This window comes from Eumetopias jubatus, unplaced genomic scaffold, assembly GCF_037043125.1.
Source record: "Eumetopias jubatus isolate StellerSeaLion01/CBP00866 unplaced genomic scaffold, mEumJub1_p1.0 scaffold_8, whole genome shotgun sequence".
In the NCBI taxonomy this organism is placed as follows: Eukaryota; Metazoa; Chordata; class Mammalia; order Carnivora; family Otariidae; genus Eumetopias; species Eumetopias jubatus.
Window position 1 is genome coordinate 86,329,561 of NW_028274814.1, and position 17,306 is coordinate 86,346,866.

A 17,306-nucleotide genomic window follows, 5' to 3' on the forward strand; every position below is an offset into this window, starting at 1 on the left:
CTGAAGTGGCTCTAATGCTGTGGTGGCTTTCCTAAGCAACCCCATACCTAAGCCTGTAAATGCCTCAAGGTTAGGAAATCAAGAGGCTAAGAACAGCCAATCACAAACAGCCAGGTAGGCTTTAAGCTATAACCAATCAAATAGTTTCTTGTCTTTGCTTCTGCACTTGATGTAAGTCTTTCCCTTGGCTCATGTTCACCCATGGCTCCCAGTCACTGATGGGTCCTCAGCACTCCTTGTTTGGCACTGCCCAATTCAAATGGACTTTTGCTCAAATAAAATTAAAATGTTTCATATTCTTTGGTTTATCTTTAACAGAACATCACCTAAGGGAGGCTCTGCCTAAGGAACCAGGGGTATAGAGTTGTTAAGTTTTTTTGAAAGTTAGGAGTTAATCTTCATGACTGGGGTGGCAGGCTGTCCGCGCAGGACCTGGTCTCTATCTCTGCCAGTCATGGCAAAATACAGTCTGGGCAGGTTTCCAAGTGCAGCTGACATTCCTAAGCCAATAAGAAGTGTCCAAAATGGTTTCCAGCTTTCACTCCAGGGGGGAAGAGTTGGACCTGTTGTCATGGAGACCAGCTTGAACACATTTGCCATTTGACATAGAGGAATAAATCAGTGGCCTGACAGTGGGCACGGGCTGAAGGCTGATTTTCCTGGAGTATTACCATCAGTTTGCTCAACAATTCTGCTGACTTTCTTCTTGAAACTGTGCCACGGCATCCGTAAGAGCAGGACTCAACCACGCCAGCAGTCTCTGTGAGCCCGAAGTGGCCCCCACTTGAGGATTTATAGCCTTAGCAAACACAAAGCACATTGCTTTGTTTCCTTTCAGAAATCGAGGAGTGATTCATTTTCAGTAAACAAAGAGAGGATTACCAACCGACGTGTTTACTAGTCTGGAATTCAACTCCCTCTGAATACAATTCCTTCAGTTCTCAGGAAAGACACTGTGCATTTCAAACAGTTCTCTTCTTTAATCCACTTTCTTTCTTCCTACTTGGAAAAGATATATAATTTAGCCCTCACTCAAATCCAAATGAGATGACTTTCAAAGGCCATTTAGGCCCTAATGTTTGTCCTTTGCAAGAACAAGCAACTGTGATTCTGAAGAATTTAAATGCAGATACTGTTGGCAGCTGGAGATGTTTTCAGCCGCTGAAATGCAAAAGAAAATTTCACTTTACAACTGCACTGTGCCACTCCTGACAGTGATGAGTCCTGTATTCACCAGAGGGGGGGGGAAATGAAAATATCTTCCCTGTCTGTGCAGTATCTTTGGTGGTTATACAACAATAAAATATTCAGGAGTCTGATACATTCACTGTTAAAAACTGACAGACCAAGTTGAAACTGGTTGAGAAACGTGTGCAGTGTATCATGTCCCTACTTTCTTTAGATTAACTTTCTATCATAACAACTGCATTCAGTCAGGCTCATATTGTCTCAATGATAAAGTCAACTCAAAGACATTAGCACTATACTGATTGCTTCAGCAAACCTGAAATATTTTTAACTGTTGACAAAAAGTTCAATTTCATTATAGTGAACTCCAGAGTACAACTATGGTAATGTAATCGCTTTCTCAGAGTTTCATCATTTATGGCCCCAGAAAATCATTATAACTTTCTAGAATTTTCCCAAAATGGTCCACAGTATGCAGTTTTCAAGTCAGTGGGAATTGCAGAGGCAGCTGATATTCACCTATCCATTTATTTATTAGAAATAGGTCACAGATAGCTAATTTTTGACACGAATCTTCTCCTCTCAAAAGAATGTTAGAAATAGCTCAGCTAATGTACCATAAAAGTTCAATTCAAGTTTTTGATAACGAACCTAAAAAGCATATTAACAAATAAACTGATTGCTTTATGTGCCCCAAACTGAAAGTTTTATTTTCCCTTTCCTCCAACCCCTAGTATAAACAAATTCTCCTGACAGAAACTCAGCAACTCAGAAAAATTCCTTTTCATTAAATATTTGTATTCGTATGTCACTGTTCAATGCTATCTCCCAGAGTTTAGAGATATCCTTAGCAGAGGAGGGGAGCTTTTTACCTTATGATTCTGGATTTTTAAACCACTAACTTCATTAGACTAATAGGGTGTGTGGGGAATGAAATCTTTTATTTAACAGCCAGGAATTTCGACTGGTAAGAAGAAGACAACAGGCTCAAAATAGAGTCACCTGTGCTGAGCCCCCATCACCAAACTTATGCTTAATACCCAGCCTAACTGCAGTTTCAACCTCCCCCAGGGAATGTAGTCTTAAACAGGCCGGTCTGGACTGGACCTTCCTGGTCAGCACTAGGGAGGTCATCCTCCTGATAGATGCCATGTCCCCCAAAGAAAGGTGAGGTAATTCACTCTTTTCTTGTCCCTGTCCCTTCTGCCTATAAAAGTCTCCAATTTCATACAGCTCTTCAGAGATCCTTTCTATTTGCTAGATGGGATGCTGCCCGATTCATGAATTGTTGAATAAAGCTACTTGGATCTTTAAATTTACTCAGTTGAATTTTTGTTTTTAATACTATCTGTTGACAGAAGGCCCAGTTTCATTATACTGAATAATGGAATAGCTCTGTAGCCATGTAATAAAAATGGGGTTAAACATGCTTTTTCTTCCTTCTAGCAAGAAATCTGTGCTCTGAAAATAGCCACAAAATGAGATGAGTTTTATTTCTCTTTATTTAGTAAGGATTAGGTATCTTGACTTTCTTTTATCGTGTTTCATCCTGTATGCTTTGATGAATTTACCCAGCTACCTTGCTTTTATATCTTAACCAGGAATGTGAGTGTGAGTACAAATATCTCTATATTGGTATTTTAGTCATTAGCATTTCTTGAATTTTGGTAATGAATTTGAGCATATGTTGAAATTCTAATTTTTTAAATGCATTTGATGACCCAGAGAGTTTGAGAGTTCAGAATTATTCTGATCTTGTATAAGTTCAAGTTTAATCCAATTTCCCAGACAACTTTTTCTTTCATAATTACACGATTTCTCATGAACTAAAAATTACCACTCTGGTTCACTTAATAAATGTAAAAATTGGAAACCTACTTACAGCTTACTCTTTACTACAATTTAATATTAAAATCAAGACTGCATTTCCCAGTTTGTGTAAAGACTAATTCAACTCAATTTCCATTGCATTTGGGAAAAGCAAGAAGCAAATTGCATTCAGGGAAAGCAAGAATCTAAATGTTTTAACCCTGGTAATCATCTGTCATTTCTACTTGCTAGAAAAATGTCATTTCATCTAGAACTCTCTAAAGGGAAACAATTTGAAAATATTCGTTGAGCTATTTGGTCCCAAGTTCCTTCCTGGTTGTCAGCTCAGAGAAATGATGGCATAAGTCTTAAAAGACAGCACAGCTCACTGAGCAGCAGGTCCTACTGTGGGTCATTCAGGACTCCTGGCAAATGGTGAGAAGCTTAAAACAGTGGGAAGAAGAAGCGTTACATTTTTAAGTTAAAAGTTTTATGTTTTATGCCATATAAAATAGTGAAATAGGAGAATCACTTTGTTTAAGATAACAACAATAAAATATCATCAGTCTTTGATTTGGATATTGCATTGCAATGCTTTTATATATTTAAGCTCATTTGGATCTTTCAATACCTCCTAGATGTAGTAGCTGGCTGCTACTATCTATTTACAGTTAAGAATTTAAAGGCTGCGGCTGAGGTCCAAGGGGTTGCTGCCTATGTTCTCCTTTAGGATTTTGATGGACTCCTGTCTCACATTGAGGTCTTTCAACTATTTTGAGTCTATTTTTGTGTGTGGTGTAAGGAAATGGTCCAGTTTCATTCTTCTGCATGTGGCTGTCCAATTTTCCCAACACCATTTGTTGAAGAGACTGTCTTTTTTCCACTGGACATTCTTTCCTGCTTTGTAATCTCAGGAAACAAACTGAGGGTTGCTGGAGTGGTGGGGGGTGGAAGGGATGGGGTGGCTGGGTGATAGACATTGGGAGGGTATGTGCTATGGTGAGCGCTGTCAATTGTGTAAGACTGATGAATCACAGATCTGTACCTCTGAAACAAATAATACATTATATGTTAAAAAAAAAAAAAGAAGATTAGCAGGAGGTGAAGAATGAAGGGGGGAAATTGGAGGGGGAGATGAACCATGAGAGACTATGGACTCTGAGAAACAAACTGAGGGTTCTAGAGGGGAGGGGGGTGGGGGAATGGGTTAGCCTGGTGATGGGTATTAAAAGGGCACGGTCTGCATGGAGCACTGAGTGTTATACGCAAACAATGAATCATGGAACACTACATCAGAAACTAATGATGTAATGTATGGTGATTAACATAACATAATAATAAAAAAAAAAGAAAAAGAATTTAAAGGCTCAGAGAGAATGAGTTTCTCAAATTCATACCACTTATAAGGGATAGCCAAGATTCAAATCCACTTCTTCAATGCTTTAGAATGTAATACAGATGAGATAATTTTACAAGCATCTAGAACAATGTCTGATGTATATTAGCTATTTATTAAAGAGTAGTTTCCATTCCCTTATGTTTCTTTCTTTTTATGTTACTCAAAGTATCAGAGATCAGGTCAGTTTTATATGAAAGGAAATGCCTTTTCCTTCTCTCTAAAGTAAAAGTCACTATTACATGAGTAAAGTTGTGAAGGCTAGTGTATTCTATGTGAATTCAGTACCAAATCAAAATGAAGTGGGTACAAATAGACCAATCAAAAAGTATATAGCAGTGAGGACCTACGATGTGCTAAGGGTACAAAGGCGAATAAGACAAGGTCTCTGCTCTGGGATGGTATGGCTTTTGGATTCAGGCAGACCTGTCTTCAAATTCAGGCTCTGTAATTGACTAGCCTTGAGACACAGGGCATGTTAATTACCCTCCAGATCCTCAGTTTCTCTGTAGAATAGGATGGGAGAAATCCCAAGTTCTGCATTCTGAATGGTATGCATATGATTGTCTTAGTAATGATAATTGCATATATGCATGGATCTGTTTCTGGGCTTTCTATTCTTTCCATTGTTCAGTTTATCTGTATTTGCCTCAATATTGCACTGTCTTAATTATTATAACTTTTTTACAATAAGAATTTACATCTGGTAAGGTAACTATTTCTAACTTATTTTTCTTCTTTGGCAGTGTTTAGACTTTTCTTGGCCCTTTGTTTTTCCTTGTATATTTTAGAATCAGTTTTTCAATATTTAAATCAGAATTTTATTCAGATCTAAAGGGAAATTTATAACATTTGGCATCTTTTTGGTATTGAGTTTTATTCTCCATGAACATGGTACAGAATATTTCTCAGTTTTGGAGATCTTTAATGATTTTAAGAAAAATATGAACCTTATTAATACTTTTCTAGATTTGCTCATAGGATCTTTAAGAGTTTTTGTTGCTTTTGGAAAAGGCATTTTTTAAAATTTGTGTTTTATAACTGTTGCTGGTATATAAAAATGTTATTGATTTTCATACGTTGATCTAATAATGCCTGGCTACCTTGCTAAACTCTCACATTCTTCCTAGTGTATTTAAAAATTTTTTCTATGTAGAAAATCATATCATTTGTGAAGAATGCTGATTTTGCATCTTCCTTTCAAATCTTTATATATTTAATTTTCCTTTTTCACACCAATGAGGACCCCAAACACAAGGTTGAATAGGAGCAAGTGCAATGTGCATCCTTGTCTTGATTTTAAACAAACTACCTCTAATGTTTCTGTAATATGAACAATGCTTTCTCTGGGTCATTTTATAGACTTTTAAAATTCAGATCAATGAGTTTTGATTTTCTAATGTTAGACCATTTTTGCGTCCCTGGATTAAATTTTCTATTGTCTTATTTAGAATTTTTTGAATTTATTTTCATAATTTATATTGGCCTGTTATTTCCTTTTTGTCCTCCTTGTCTGGTTTTTAGTATCAGGTTATACTGGTCCAGTGGAATGAGTTGGGGAGTTTTCTTCCTTTTTCTGTTTTCTGAGAGAATTTCTTTAAAATTGAAATGTTCAGTTCTTAAGAGGTTGGTCATATTTCTTTCTGAATTGTCTAGGCTCAGTGTTTTTCTCGTGGGAGGATTTCAAACTATTGCTTTGATTTCTTTAATAGTTATAAAACAATTCAATTTTCTTAAGTCAATTTAGGTACAGTATGTTTTTCTAGGAATTCTTCCATTTTGTGTAAGTTTTCAAGTTTATTGGCATAAAATTGTTTATAGAATTCCCTTGTTTTCTTTTAAAATGTCCCTGCATCTGTACTTTTGTCTCATTTATTCCTTCCTAATACACTCTTTATTTATGGCTCTTCTCTTTTTTCTTGATCAGTTTTGCCTGAGGCTTGACTGTTTTATTAGTCAGTCTTTTCAAAGAACAAACTTACGATTTTATTGATTCTCTCAGTTATAAATATTTTTATTTCATGAATTTCTGCTGTTATCTCCTTTCCTGCTCTTTCTTTGGGTTGGTTTTATTGTTTTTTTAATAACTGCCTAACTGGATAGCTAAATCACAGGCCAGTCTTCTATAGTATGTGAACATAACCACTTTTACTGCATCCCATAAGTTTTACTATGTGGTATTTCCATTATTTTTTGGTTCTAAAATTTTTTAATTTCCATTATGATTTCTTCTCAACCCATGCAATTATTTACAGTTTGTTTTTAAAAGCCCAAAGATATGGGCACATTCTGCTATTAATTTCTAACTTAAATGTAGTGTTTTTAGAGAACATGCTTTATATGATATTGATGTTTTGAAATTCAGTGATGTCTGGTCTAGTATTCAGTCAATCGTTGTAAATGTTCGTGTGTGCTTGAGAATAATGATTATTGTCTGGTTCTTGAGTACCAAGTTTAAAATATCATTTGGATCAAGGGTATTAATTGTGTTCAAATATTTTATATATATTTTTAATTTTTGTCTCTGAGTAATTAATAATTGAGAGATTTTTTTTAAGTCTCTGATTGTGATGATGAATTCTTTATTTCTATAATTCTTTTCAATTTCACTTTATATATTTTAGGCTATTTTATTAGGTGCACTAAATTTAGAATATTCCTATCTTCCTTGTGAATTGAATTCTTATCATTATGTATCAATATTCTTATCATTTAAATTTTTTTGTCTTAAAGTCTGTTTTGTCTGACGTTCCATGTGGCCCTACATTTGTCTGATATACACTTTTCTCTTTTTTTACTTTCACACTTGCCATGCATTAAGGGTATCTCTTGCAAAATACACAAGTATACCCACACGTATGTATATGTATGATCTGACAACCTATGTTCTTTAACTGGCAAGTTAGTCCATTAATATTGATTATGATTCATATATTTGGAATTTTTAAACTATCTTACACATAGATATTTATTTGTTGTACTTTTCCTATTTCTTTTCTTTTTTTTAAAGATTGAGTTATGTACGTTCTGTGCATTCCACTTTTTTCCCTCTTTGGGTTTGAAATTTATTAATCTATCTCTGTTATTTTGTTGACTATCCTTGACATTTTAATGTAATATTTAACTCCAAGTTTAAGTTCTCAGATTGAAGAATTTCCAAAAGAAATCTTTATGATAGTGTTTGACTTTAGATTTTCCAAGGAAAAATAGCTACAACACAGAGGATATTTTCATTGTTTTCCTTCCATCCATAGCACCAGAATCCTTCCTCTTCACTGAGGAACCAGAAGAAACTGGGTAGAGAAGAAAGACCATTGATACTTAATGGGGGTTGCAAAATATGTAGGACACAAGGAGGGACTGGAGGACTAAGAGTTGATTACTTTTATAAAGAGGGGTGAAGCAGTCTGGGGAAAGTGGAGAGCTTGTAGACACTAGGTATAAAAGACATTAAAGGGAGAGTACTTTGGAGTTTAAAGAGAGAGGGGAAGAATTGGGGAACAAGGCAGCACCCAGGTGGGGCATTTCCTAAAGTCCTAGGAAGAGAGAACTTTTTCCTCACATACAGTGAGTGAAGGATTGAAACTAGGATGACAAAGCAGTCTTCTATCCCACCACCCCAGTCCAACTCCATCTTTGCAAAGCTGCCTAAACACTACAGGAAAGAACTTCTTGAACCTTCATTAAGCTACCAGGTAATACAGTAGTACTAGGAGGAGGTAAGAAGAAACTTCTCCCTTCGTGGTCACCAGTGGACACAATTAAGGCTCTTGCTGTGAGTTGCAGAGAAGTGAGGGGTAAATATCACAAGTATGATCCAATTAGGGAATAATTTCCTGAGTTTCTGTTCCCCAGAGGAACACCCTGTAACATAGCAAAAGTTTTAAATAAGTACAGTAGTGTACAACATCACATAATGAGTATTATGGTGGGGGAAGTACGGCATGCAACAGAGTGAACAGAGACCCAGGAAAGGACTTAACTGAGAAAGTAATGTTCAAGCTGAGTCTTATCTGGATGAAGGTGATGGCATTGCTTTAGACGAGGCAAATGTTGTAGGCACAGAGAACACATTATGAGGTCTTAAAGGTGAGAGAGAATATGCTATGTATGAAGAACTGAGAAAAGTTTAATGTGGATCATTGTGAACAAGGAAGGGAGTAGCATGAAATGAGTCTGAAAAGGTAGACAGGGACCAAATGCTTTGAAAACCATGTCATATATTTGGATTTAATCCCATAGACAATAAAAAGTCACTATAGTTTATTTGTTTTGTTTTAACAGGTAAGTGACATGATCTAGTCTGCATTTTCCAAATGCATTCTGACTGCCGTGTAGACTAAAAATGGACAGGGCAGGGAGAATGGTTCCAATGTTCACTGTAATAATCCAAGTAAACAATGATGGTGGCCTGGACAAGAGTGAGATGAAGGGGAAAATTAACAAATTTGAGAGAGATTTAGAAGGTAGATTAAGCGTTGGTGATGACTACATAAGGAAAGAGAGAAAGAAGTCAAGAATGTCTCCTACGTTTCTGAAATGATTAGCTGTGACATCATTTATCAAACCAGGGAACCTAGGATGAGGAGCAAGTTTGACAGATGGGGTAGAGGAGAAAGACAATGAGCCCAGTTTTATATGAGTTGAGCTGAAAAGAAGGAGCCAAGTAGAAATGTTCTGGGGTGCTCCCACTTCAGGACTTTTGCTCTTGCCTCTACCTGGAACACTCTTCCCACAAATATCCACAGATATCCCTTTCCCACCTTCATTTTTAAAAGTAATAGTTCCCTTCCTCTGCTTCACATTCTCTCTTCTCTCTGTGCTTTATTTTGTTTCATAGTTCTTATAATTTTGACTTTTCCTATATTTCCTCTATCTGGAGTGCATCCTCATTCCCTCAAAAGCTGCAAGGAACATCTCAAATCTTAGCTCCTCTGGGAAGTTTTCTTGAGGTCCCCAGGCTGAGTTGTGAGCACTCTACTCCAGGGTCTCATTCCTCATCTTGAACATTTCCATCATACTACATTGTAATGTCTGCTGAACTGAATCTCTTCTACTGGCCAGTGAGCTCCAGGAAGGCAGGAACTATGTCTGTATTTTTAGATCCTTGACACTTAGCACAATGCCTGGCACAGAGTAGATACTCAGTAAATATTTGTTGGATGGAAGACAAAATTCTCAATAACCATCATGGAGCCCATTAAAGGATAACTTTCCTCTCATCTGCCATTAAATGAATGTTTAGTTGTTTATTGAATTCTTGATGTATTTTCCTTCCCAGGATGTATTTCCCTTTGTTCAAAATAATATCACCTCTATTACCTTTGAAGAATTATTTCTTCTCTATCACCTATAGTTTTAGTTGGACTCTCAGTCAAGATATCCTGCCTTACTAAGGGAAGGAAGAACACATAATGCAAAGTAAGACAAGCAGTGTCTCTAACCTTATAATTCGTATCTTGAATAGAGGATGAAAAATGGTTAGGACCCAATAACCACATAAATGTCTCCCTGACTCTTCCATTCTGTAGGTCCTACTCCCCAGGTTACAGGAAATTTCCTAGTTCCTGTCGTTTCTAGAGCCTGGTTGTTCAGGTTTTCCTTCAGTTTGATGAGTACTCCACTTCCTTCTAATCAATTCCTTTTGGGGTTAAGTTGGCAAGAGTTGCTCTCTGTTGTATTTATCTAAACATCTTGATATAAACTTAGGTTAGTACTAATAGTTGGTAAAATAATCAAAAAGTCCGCTAATGTAGTAGATACTAAAAATGACATACTCATATCTTAAACATTTTATTTGATCACCATGCATTTGATACTCATTTGTTCATCTTTTGATTTAGGGTCAAGGCCATTTATTTAAGCATAGTTTTATTTCCTTTTGTGATACACATACCCGTAATGCATGTCCTATGCTTTCCAATTCCATTTTTAAAAAGACATTGTGAAACAATTTGAGTACGGAATTCTTCTAGGTTTTTACAAAATGTTCCTGATCATTTATAATCATTTTATTAGATTTAATTGAACAGGAATTTTTTTCATTCTTTATTGAGTCTCTAAACTTTCTACTTAATTTTTACATGAACAAAATCCTTTTTTTCTCATTCATATTTCATGTATTTACCAAATGTTTAATTAGATTGAGCAATTATAATAACTGGCAAAACAGTTTGGGAACAGATACATTGGACTATTCTCAATAGTAAGCACAGAACTCAGTTGGTGGGGAAAATGCAAGGGGCATATCAGAGATAACCTGCAGGCTGAGAACACTGAACTTGTTTTGGGTATCTATCAGGGAATTAGAGGACTTTAGTCATTCCCTAGATAAGGGTGCCATTAAAACACATTTTTATTGAACTCATATTTAAGTTTAGAGCCTCTCAGGGAAAAAAATACTTTTTTTTTTTTTTTGGTTTTGCACCGCATAATGCCTCTTCTTGAATTTCATTAGCGAACACTGTGGTGTAATTATATTGCAGTATATAAATGAATCAAATCAACCTGTATAAGTTTAAGGTATGCCTTAAACGTATACAATGTTATATGTCAAGTATATATCAGTAAAGTTGGAGAAAGGAAGATAATGGATTATTTTGAAATGAGGTAGAAATATTTCTTTTGGAAGCATTAATATCCACCATACTGAATGAATTACTTGTTGGGGAAATATAATAGTGGTTCAACTAATACCTTAACACTTGTAATGTGATGCACTCTGTTGCTGAATGCAGGACATACACGGATGAATCAGAAGTGGTTTGGGTCCACACAAAATTCACAACATAGAAAGGGAAGTAGTTATTTAAGCACCCAGGCTAATGAGACATTAGAGGATCAGACATGGCCTGTGGCCTGAGGTGCCCACAGGTTAGTTGTTTAGAGACAGGACAAGGACACAGGCAACTAGCTACCTCATTATCTAAGGCAGTTGGTGATTCAGTGTCAAAGTGGTGGCAGCAGTGAGTGGGTGCTCCGAAAGGGAGGGATCCGGGATGCCAATTGCAGAAGGTCTCAGGGTGCTGACCCTAAAGAACGTTCATTTATTCATTCATCATTTATGTAAATTTTACTGTACACTACTTTGTGCCAGGCAGTATCCCAGCTAATGAAGTTATGAGGGTGAACAAGGCAGACAACTTTCTTGCCTTCAGAGAACTTAATTGGAAGCGTGTGAATGTGTGGGGCAGACAGTGAAGGCAGGAACATATAAGCGATCAGACATATATGCTACTGAAAAATGAAAATCAGGGTAATGAGTGGGGCTCATGTTGGGAAAAGCTGTTCTATGGAGATGAAATCTCTGCTGAATGGAGAGAGGGAGACAGTCATGTGAAGATTTGGGGGAAGGGTGTTTCGGGTGAAGGGATCAGCTGTTGCCACTGTCCTCATGCTGTTAGCAAGCTTCTCCTGCTGTGTGTAAGTAGAGGACAACCATGGTCTTTTCCAGCTCCTCTGGGGACCCACAGACGTTACTATGGGGAGCTGAACCTACAGCATTAGAATTCAATTGAACACATCTCTGAGAGGCTGCTTCCCTCATTCCTCAGGCTGTGCTTTGATCCATGTCAATTTTCAGAATAGTGTAGAGGAAACTGCAAACTCAAATAGGAAACTTTGACTCTATCATTTTATTTTTCCATTTTATAGTTTTCCCTTCTGTCCAGCCTCTGTTCTGACAAGCCAAGGCTTTTTGGCAAATCAGCTGAAAAGTAAACTTAAACAAATGAATATGATTATAGGGATCCGGGCTACCAGGATTACTCTATTAGAGAATGTGTTTAAACAAATCTACTTTCTCATTCCCGCAACTGACAAAACTGTAGGAATATCAGTCATGTTTGAAAGCAAAGTGTAGTAAAGGGTAGTAAACCTCTGGCTTTGTCAAAGGGAAAATAAACAAACGAACCACAAGCAACAATATGTTGCTGAAAATGATAGGTCAGAGATTTACTTAAAAAAGGGGAAATCCAAAAAATCAGACCAACAGTTTGATTCCAAAGGTTGATAAGAAATGTGAAATAAAAAGCTTTATAAAGAACAGTATAACGCGATTTTCTAATCTTAACTGTATGATTGGGTCAATATATTAACAAACAATAGTTTGGGAAAAAATTAGCACACTGGCTTCTCAATGGAAGAATCAAGATCAACTTACATTCTTAATGCAACACATTAATCTCTGACTGGAGAACTGATCTAGATGGTAGCTTGGTTTAAAAACAAGGCCAATAAAAAGTCATCAGAAGTTTTCTTGGCAAATATGGAACCAATGAACAGTGAAATGAGTTGATGGTATGGAAAGATTGAATAAAAACTATATTCAGGGCAACCATAGTTCCCAAGATAGTCCCACTTCATACCTGTTGTCTCAACATAATCATTAGCAGCAGCTCCCTTTCACTCTCAGAAATGTTTTGTTGGCTAGAGCACATCCTGAAAGTAACAGTCCTCCCCAAGAATGAAATCTGTCTGTCCAGCAACTTTGCCTTTCCTAGAATTTCAGCATGTGCTTCAACCATTCATTCACTAATATTTCTGAAAAGTGTAATACCAGATATTTTTCCAGTCACTGAAATGACAAAAATGAATAAGAAACAAGTTTACCCCTCAAGAGGCTCAGAATATCTAAGGATCAGTACAAGATGGACATAAATTTTTTTTCTCAATTCAGTGCAATGAAGGTTAATGAGAACACACTATGGGTTAAGCACTGACCAGGTCCCCAGGGAAAGAGGTGAGCAAGACAATGTCTGTATCTTTAAGGAGTCATGCTGCTTGGTCTACTTGTCTCCACTTATTAATCTGGTGATTAAAAGTCTCCAATGGCTTCCCGTTTCATTTGGAATAAAATCTGAACTTCTCATCATGGTCTTGAGGCTCTGATCTGGACTCTGCCTGCCTCTGTGACCTTATTTCACACTACTTTCCCCTTGGTTCACTAAACTCCAGACACATTGCTCTTCTCTGTGTTCCTACCATGGTCTGAGTTTGTCCCTGCCTCTTAGTGTTTGCACTTGCCATTTCCTCTATTTATAAACCCCTCCCCCCAGTTATCCTGCAGCTGGCTTTTTTGCATCTTTTGTGCCTAGGCTCAAATCTCATCTCTCCCCTCCTTCTGCCCCTTGTTACCGTTTTTTCATAGCCTTTATCATCCTCTGAAAGTAATTTTGAAGTATGTGTTGCTTTTTTGGGCTATTTTCTTATGAAAAAATGTAAGCAGACTCTTGTCTGTCTTGGTTACTCCCAAATCCTTGTACCTAGAGCAGTGCCTGGCATAGTAAGTGCTCAGTAAATGTTTTTGAATGAATGAATAAGTAAACTTAGCAACTCTTTCCTCGGGTTTATGTGAATGTCTTACAATTCAATAAGCCTTTGTCTTAAAAGGCTTCTTAAAAGCCTTTGTCTTTCTCCTTTTACATGATTCTTTTTGCACTTTGAGTCCTTGAGCTTGTTATTCGCAGTCCATTCTCTTGACAAGAGAGTTATTTTGTGTAGCCTGCCCAATATACCAGTGTTGACTTTTGAAGCTCACACAGGTACAGAACTGCTCTTATAGTTGCCTTCTGTGCCTCCCTGTTCTAATAAAATACAAACCTGAGAAGATTTTCAGTTATTTCTCTTGCCTCCTTTCATATCTGGGGAGTGAATACCAATCCATTTCAGTCTGAAGAGTCAGTGAGAGATCTGGGCCCTGATACTGGCCGTGGTGGGGCTGTGTTTGGGATTAGAAGAAAATACTCCTAGTCCAGTGTAAACAGGAGAAACATTTTGAATATTTAATCCTGTAATGGTGACAGTTTCTTCCCTTTGGAAAAGGGGATACTGATGTAGTTGAGTGATGCCTCATTTGTCCTTTGTTCACAATCAGTTGGTCAGTGAGGGAATTAAGCTTGCAGTGTAGGCTGCATTACCTTCATACTTCAACCAAGGACAACAGCCAGAACAACTTATTTGAATTATGCATAAGCTTTGCTATCCTTTTACATGGAATGATCTTGTATTTTCTCAAAAATCAACAATTCAACTTCTCAATGAAATGCTGTGGACCTGACTGGGGATAAAAAGAGGTGCCATAATTTAAATGCGGTGCCAAATACGGTGTCTTGAATGACAGTGACATGCTTTCTCATATGTTCTGTCAACACTCCTTTGAGGTGGGCAAAGCAGGATTAACCCATTCCTGAGCTTAAAAAGTTAAAGGCTATTGGGCCAGAAAATGGCAAAAGTGAGAGCTTATTTCAGATCTTCTGAGGCCAGTCCACTGTGATTTCCATTACATCATACTTTGTCCCTCTTTTCCACCCTATGGTATATTTGACTTGAGTATATCACTTTGTTTTTAGCTATTTTTTTTCTTTTGACTAGGACCAATGCAGCAATTTTTACTTCATGTCTCATTTTATTCATCATTTACACAGAATCTCCTGGCAGTCAATCACATTTGAAATAAACACAAAGCATGCCAGTTGCGTTTTCAGAGTAGAAGATATCAACAGAGGATTGATGTGCAAGAAATTTTATTGGCTGAAATGCCCATGAAGAATAAAAGAGGAAGAAGGAGGAGTAGGCAGGGAGAGCAGGAGTAGACAGGTCTGACACCTGTGAAAGGGGAGAAGGATGGAAAGATTGGGTAGGAAGAACCTCAGACTGTAGCACAGTTCTGAGAAATTTTTAGCTGGTCAGCGGGGAGTCCCTGAACTAAGTCCTCCCCACCCCTTAGAGTAGGGATTGGCAAACTATGGCTCATGGGACAAATCCAGGCTACCACCTTGTTCTGTAAATAAAGTTTTATTGGAATATAGTCACACCCATTCTTTTATATATCTTTTATGGCTGCTTTCATGATAAAATGGCAGATTTGAGTTGTTGCAACAGAGAGTGTATAGCTGGAAAAATTAAGAATATTTATTACCTGACTCTTTAGAGAAAACAATTTACTGACCCTTGCTTTCAAGTAATATCATGTGGGGATGGTCCATTATGGTTGGTACCCTCATCATGTTTAGTTACTGAGAATAGCCTTAAAAAATGTGGTCTTGGTGCAAATGCTGCCTCTGTGTGAACCCAAGAGTATTGGAGTTGAAGGCTTTTAATGAGATATGTTTCTCATGTATAGGGAGGTTTTTGTGGGGGCATCTCTGTGGCTGCCACATAAGGAGATTTTAAATAGCCACTAATTAAATAATCTGGTTGGAAAAGGATCTCCAACACATTGTATTGGAAGTGGAAATACAGAGATTGTATGGCTACAAATCCTGAAGCATTTACTATATGGCTCTTCACCAAAAAAGTTTATTAACTCCTGGTTTAGATAAAAAGTATTGTTTATCCCACAAGGGAGGTCGTTCTTTCTAATAAACGGGCAAATTACTATTGACCCTTGAACAATGCCGGGATTAAGGGCACCAACTCTCATGCAGTTGAAAATCCATATTAACTTTTGACTCCCTAAAAACGTAACTAATAATAGCCTACTGTTGACCAGAAGCCTTACCAATAACATAAACAGTCGATTAACACATACTTGGTGTGTTATGTGTATTATATACTATATTCTTACAATAAATAAGCTAAAGTAAAGAAAATGTTATTAAAGAAATCATAAGAAAGAGAAAATACATTTACAGTACTGTATATTTATTGAAAAGAAGACTGCATATCAGTGAGCCTGTGCAGTTCAAACCCATGTTGTTCAAGAGTCAACTGTAATAATCTGCTTTATAAAGCAATTTCTTTTAAGACTGCACAGCAGGAATTATTTTTCTAGGATTGGACTTGATCAACTCTGTTTTAGTTGATAAAGCTGAGTTGCTGAGGGAGGCACAGGTGCTGGAAGGAACAGTGCAAGGTCGGAAGACTGGGCACCTTGTCCAGTATTGGCAACTAATTACCTTTGTGACCTCAGTGTACCATATCTCCGCCAGGCTTCAGAAGTCCCATTTGTAAAATCTGAGGTTTAGACTAGCGGGCTGTTCATTCTTTCTACTTCTAAGTGCAACAGAAGTGTAATACAGAGAAGTACTAATCAAAGAGCTTGGCCTGAGCCGGCGGCTGGGCCTTTGGTAGACCAACCTGGTGAAGATGACCCAGCATGGATGGGAGGTATTCTCTACCTAGTGTGGGAAAAACTGTAGCAAGAGGAGAGTTGAAATCTTGCAGTAACACAAATTGTTCCCTTTTTACATTTCAGAATAAGCCAGCTTTTATTTATGGAGATGTTCAATCACATGATACTGTGGTCCATCAAGCAGACTCATTCAGCAAAACAGTTGATGGCCAGGGTAGCCTCGCGGAGCCTGGCTGGTGGTTGCAGCAGGGCCTTGTGCTGGGACCTACAGGAGAGGTTTTCTTCCCACTTACATGATCTGCTGCATCTTGTTGGAGGAAAGTGAGAGGAACATGTGCTTATTAACTCTGTGTGTGTGTGTGTGTGTGTGTGCGTGCATGTATGTGCACACACATGCATGTATAGGAGGAGATAAACACCAAAGCAGTTCAGAAAACACCACTGTCTCTATGAAACCCAGACACTAACTGTTTTGTGTATGTGTAATATAGATGGTCCTTGTCTGATCTTCAGATATAGCTCTGTGCTAACAGTACGAGTGTCAAATCTTAGCTATTCCCAGGCGGGCTGGGAGGGGTTCATAGAAGAAAGAAGAGTTCTTCCAGTAATACTACCTGTAGGGTTGTCAGAAAATAAACATACAGGATGTTCAGTTACATTTGAATTCAGATAAACAATGACTTTTCTAGTGTCAGTAGTATCCTGTGTAATATTTGTTTTGTATTCGACGACCTTAATCTAATGAGATCCATTTCCTGGGAGAGTTAATAAATAGATTTTAATGCCGTGTAAAAGGGTTGGAAAGAATGAGGGCACCCTAAAACAGGGGGAGCCGTGGTC